Below are 6,000 nucleotides of genomic sequence, written 5' to 3' on the forward strand. Positions count from 1 at the left end.
TTACAACACCGGCGCAGAGTTTGCTGCTGTAGGACTAGGGCTTCGCTGATTTAGATTTGTGGACTCTGTACGCGTGATATGAGTGGAGTGAGTCTCTCCAGCCCATGAGCATGAAATAAGTGTTTTAACATTGACGCGAGAAAAAGCACAAGCAAGGCTTAGACGAGGACAAACACTAAAGAAATCGCCCTGTCAAACTTGCAAATAACATTTGAGCCATGACACAAGCAAGCTGATTAGAAGCGAAAGAAAGTTGAAAATGAGAAACGTGGACCATGGTAACCACGAAAACACCTTCGCGACGGATACGAATGTGACATTGTTTGATTACGTGGATTAGTATTTTCTTTTCCTTGCAACATTGGCGTGTAAAAAACGCGACCAAGTGATTTGAAATATAGAACATGGTTCGAGGTAAAAGTGACACGGAAATAGAAAGAACTGTAAAAATGAGAAATTTGTATGAACAATAAAAATGTATTGCAAGCAGCGTGGCATGCCGCCTGGCATAAATTGCCTTGCTAAAAGGAAAGGTGCAAATAGACGAACGTTTGCACTATGGTCTACTGGACACCGGAGCACATAAACAGCACTATAACTTGTTTAATTGGAAGATTTCCTTGTCGATATAGAAAATAGGTGGCGAAAATGATTCATCTGGCGTACATTAATACATCAAGTTTCAGTATGTTGACATATATTATATTTCGGCAATATTACAATGGAGAACTCTCATTCTAACAGTATACAGTACGGTGTATCATTTCTGTGTCTTCGACCGAGACTCGAACGACTAAAATCTGTGCCATTAGACAGCCTGTCTGATTGGCATGCGTATAATGAACACAATTTTTTCCATTACGAAGGCGAACTCAGTAAGAACTGGGCCTGCAGAAAATCACACGGTGCGATAATTTCTTTCGAAGCGCTCCCTCTTAGACCCTATCGAGGTGCATAGAGTGTTTCTGGGTATACTTGCGAGTAAAGGACTGTGTAGAAGTCTTCTTCAATGAACACGTTAGTTGAAAGGTTTGTATAATGAACAAAGAGAAGACAGACATGTGACAGGTTGCGTCTCGCTGTATAGCGGAGTAGTGGCATACATTACAGATTAGTTCAGGGGTCTCGTATTAGAGTGGCACAAATGCGCACCTTCTTCCAATGTATGAGCAATCGCTCTTGATATGGTTCAGTCCATTATCAGAAAGAAAAAAAAACCATCAAGAACGAGGAAGACACCTTGCACGTTAAGTGGTACTGCTCATTAAAAAAATGTTTATAGACTCTGGCATTTCGTAGTAGTTCTGCGGAAATGCGCAAGGTGGACCGAAGTATTGAATAAAGGGGAAATCAGACATCCACCCGTTCGTAGCAATTGCTACAAAGAAAACCCATATGGGTTCCTCGAAAGAAAAGCCTCACAGTTCTAGAAAAATTGGTGCTCGTGCGGGATTCGAACCCGGGACCACCACCTTTCTGCCGGTGCAGCCGCTCTACCATCTGAGCAAACCAGGCGGCTAGCAGATGGCAGGGCGATGTTGAATTTGTCAACAACACAAAGCAAAGGCAAGTATGACGTTGTAGTTCTGCGGAAATCCGCAGAAATACTACGTCACTTTTTCTTCAACTAAGAGGCTTTTCTTTCTAGGAGCCCGTATTGGTTTCCTTTGTAGCAGTTGCTACGAACGGGTGGATGTCTGATTTTCCCTTTATTCAGACTCTGGTACTTATACTGTTTTTTAGTGAAACTTCTCTCAACATGAAATTATTAGTATAGAATACTGTAATCAAAATGAGTACGGTCAGAAAGGTACGTAGACATGCACCTGGTTTCATAGCTCATGGCAAGTCAATATTCAGGCAATTATATACACGTTCACAGGAAAAAGAAAGACTGGTTCCATGGTCAATTGCGCCAAAAACCAAAGAATGAAGGTGTATATTTGACAGTTACATAGCTAAAGGAAGTAGTAACACCAGACAAAATGTTATATCATTTTTCTAAGAAGATATTATATTGTAGCACATGATATTTCGGCCACGCTAATGTCGACACAATGCCCGATATAGGTATAGAGAGTACTTTACAATCACCCCGCCGGTACCCAGTATGTCATTGTCACAGTATGAATACGAGTGCTGCAGCTCCATAAGAACAAAGTTGACACTCGCCGAGCTTCCATGGCGAGACGAATAATAAAACACTCTGTCTGCCCAATTTTGAAAGTAGTCGCAGTCGCAGAATACTTGAAAGCCGCAGCGCTGTTACAAAGTCACTCTCGATGGTGGAGTCCGCTTTCAAAATGCACCACATCTGAAAACCTACACGGAATTTTCTTTCTTGCTCCTGTGCACCTTCACTTGGGTCCCGGACTTTGTAGGACACATGTCGAAGAGCCTTTGCTTGCATCGCAACTTCTGTGCACCGATCCGTACGTGCGTTTGCGGTATTGGTTTTAATCAGCTCCCGATAAAACACACTCCCACAATCGAACTAATGTTTACGCCTCCGAATTGCAAACAAACCCCACATGGCGCGGCTGCTTAACCTGCGTGTAACAGGAACCGTCATTTCGGCAAAATCCATGCGTTATTTCATTGAACGATGAGTCTGAGCTAACTTTAGCCAAAATGGTAAAAAAAAACATTAAAATATAACGGTACGAGAAACAATCAGAAATACAGTGTTCACGGTACGAGTTAAAATCGCACTTTGCACCTTGCTTTCAAATCTTCTTTTTTTCTTTTTTGAACAGCGTGGCCAGTGTTAGCTGGGACACGCTATATATACAGGGAGGTTGCATTCTCAATATTGTGCAGTATTAAACAATGCTCTTCATGCCGCTCGGCTGAGGTTTCGCCTATACTCGAAGTATTTGTGCGTATATTTGTAACCTCCCTAAATTAATCCGCGTTCCATATAAAATCCCAAAGTTATTTCTTCTCTTACTTATTTTATGTAAATATAACAATAATTACGCGGAACTATGCTCCAGTGAAATAGCCACCGGTATTCGGAAGGGCGTTCCCGGTACCTATATCCATTATTCGGAATATGGTTTCTTAAGTGTCTACCTAGAAACATGCTTATTTGCGCGGGACAGCTTCACATGTACTGAAACACGGTTTCCGTTACAGGTGGGTAATATATTGTTCCACATAAACTGTACATGTGTGTGGAAAACCGTTCAGAACAAAAGTGGTGATTTCGCTGGAAGACAGTCCAAACACACATATATTTACGTGTATTTATCAAGCAAAGCGTTTCGAACAATGGAACGCGCCATTTAATATACTTCTAGTTCTCGCCTGTTTTTTTAGAAGGCTGTTTTATATATGTAAGTAGAAAACTTCGCTGAAATGTTCGGCGTATAGTGGGAGCCTCTATGAAACGAGATTCGGAATGCAGAGATGATTTACGTGTGCCTGTATACGCACTCTCTGAAAACATACAAGTGAGAAATTGAGCGATGGCAACATTTCCTCCACATTCACGGTGACCTTTACTTAGTTGTAATGGTGGTTAATATCGCGATAATTATGGAGTTTCAGTAGCGCTTCGAAATGGCCTTCAACACAAAATGGTGTACGCGTCAGCAAATTTGCACACTGCTTAAACGGTGCAACTACTCTGGCAAAGTCTTAGAAAGGGAGGCGCAGGAATTCGCGAAATATATTTTTCTTTTACGCTTGAAGGCGACAACTGTACAGAAATAAGTAGCAGAATTTCGTCGAAATCTACGTCTGTTTTGTATGCTCTTTCGTAATTTACTATATAAATTAAAGCATTCATGTCGCGCTATGAAAAGAAATATCGCTCTGTGACTAACTCAATATACCTAATATTTACTTTAAAAAAATTCTGTTAAAAAAAATTGGGTGCATGAAAAAAAGAACACACACGCAGGCGAAGGATAAATCTGAACTCCAACCATGTCCTGCAATCTTCCTTCTTATCAGCTTTAATGGTGTCAATAGAGAATGCTTCTGCTTTATATTTTGGGACAGTCACGTCCAGAAATCCCTGAAGATTAACAACATAAAATTCGATGGGAAGCACTGCCGGATGAGCCGCTTACTTCTTCAGTGAAGCAGAACTCATAGAAACTCCTTAGAAGCAAAATACGTCCGTCAAAGTAGAGACGACCGGAAGCACTTCGTCAGACCTGCTCGTATTTGTTGTCTCCAGGACGCCTTTGCAATCTGCGCTGCAAGTATGATTTTTTCTTGGATGGGGTGCCCAAGCGAAGTGGCCCACAAGAAAAGAACTTTCGGCAAGGTGTTCATTTTGACCCTAATGCGATGAGCACCTTTCTTTATTGCGTTTGCAAAATGTGTCTCACCCTATTTATGGAATACCTCTTTGCCGAGAGCATCATTGATGTCATCCTTCAGTCATTATGCCTAACGACCTGCTTACCTGCTTACGTAAGGGGAAGCCTTAGTTCTGGGCCAGCTCTGATTTACTCATTCAAATACACGTAACACGCTGAGATTATTAAGTGAGACCACTGCTGGCCAAATATGAATAAAGTTTGCTGAATTTCAAAGAATTTTTATAAGAATTATAAATTATTGTTAAATGAAAAAAAAGTGACCATCTTTACATTTTTGTGCCAACTCGCGAAAAAAGAAAGCATCGTACTTACTGGAAAAGGAGTTCGTTAGAGCGTTTCAAGCTGACAACATTATTACCTAAATTTACAGCGCACGTACAGTTTCACGGTTTTCTCAGCGTTAACTAAAGATCCTACTCAGAAATTAGTGATATACTACAGAGCAAAGCATAATACATCAGTTTTTATGGGCTTGAAGTGTATTATTAGGCATAATACAGAAAATTGGGACAGCATTTGCTATTACACAGTAAGATGGTTTTAAACGTGACACCTGACACCAAAAATTTTGAGATTTTGAACCACCTTTAATATAAAAGAACATTCAAGGCCCAAATCAACATCTACTTCGTATAACTGCAATATTTAAACATGTAAATAGTGTAATTGCAACGAACTTCGTGAGAATTGCTGCAGTGACTCCTGGGGAAAACAACAGCTCTGGTCCAATTTATTTAGACAGGAACACGATGACATAACACTTCCCCTTAAACCCAGCTTAACTTCCACAATTTTTCAATGAATCCAGTTGCCTTCTATTGCGTGTTCAAGCGACGCCTGGGTATCATGTGACAAAAGTGATTCTGTGGGCAGCTTGATGGGCTCGCACACCTCGCACATAATGTCAGCTGAGGCAAGATATAAATGACCGTGAAAGCAGGTGTAAAAGCTAAACCAAGATATACCAATGTATATCAATACGCGTTCTTTACAGAATGAAGGCCTCTCATCGTAACATAAAGTTGCATACGTATCATATGGGCTACCGTACGCGCAAAAATTCAGCCACACCACATCTGAAATTACGCGCAAGAAAGAATTTCTCAAATAAAAAAATTAATTTACAAATACTTTGTCGCTCAACGGCACACGCAGTGCTTAGATGTTTCGAACATCCTCGTGGATTGTGCACTGTTAAAAAAGGCCTTCGCTTGAAGGTAGATACTTATGATCATCTGGAATCGCCTAGCGGAGTGGTTTTGGGAAAATGTTGACATTAAGGTTACTGTCTTTTTTTTAGTGCTGCATCATGAAATCGCGAGAACGCCCTACTCTGATCATAAACTGTCAAGGAGTTCTATGTGATTTTAATTCAGGCATTTATGCTTTTAACACTAAGCATACTTAAGTGAAATTTGCCAGCTCCTTGAAAGGGTCTGTCACAATGTATGCTCTCAGGAAAATTTTCTTCTATATGGGCCTATACGCCCCAATATGCCCAGCGTCACGCAACGAACGCTAATAAAGGATTCGAGGATGCTCTGAAGGCCACCCTTTTTCTCACTCAAGAAATGCCGAAAAGCAAAACAGCAGTGGTGCAAGCCGTGAAAGCGGAAATGGGAAAATGCTCCAGATAAGATAAAGCAACGACACTCCAAGAAAG

This window comes from Dermacentor albipictus, chromosome 7, assembly GCF_038994185.2.
Source record: "Dermacentor albipictus isolate Rhodes 1998 colony chromosome 7, USDA_Dalb.pri_finalv2, whole genome shotgun sequence".
NCBI classification, from domain to species: domain Eukaryota; kingdom Metazoa; phylum Arthropoda; class Arachnida; order Ixodida; family Ixodidae; genus Dermacentor; species Dermacentor albipictus.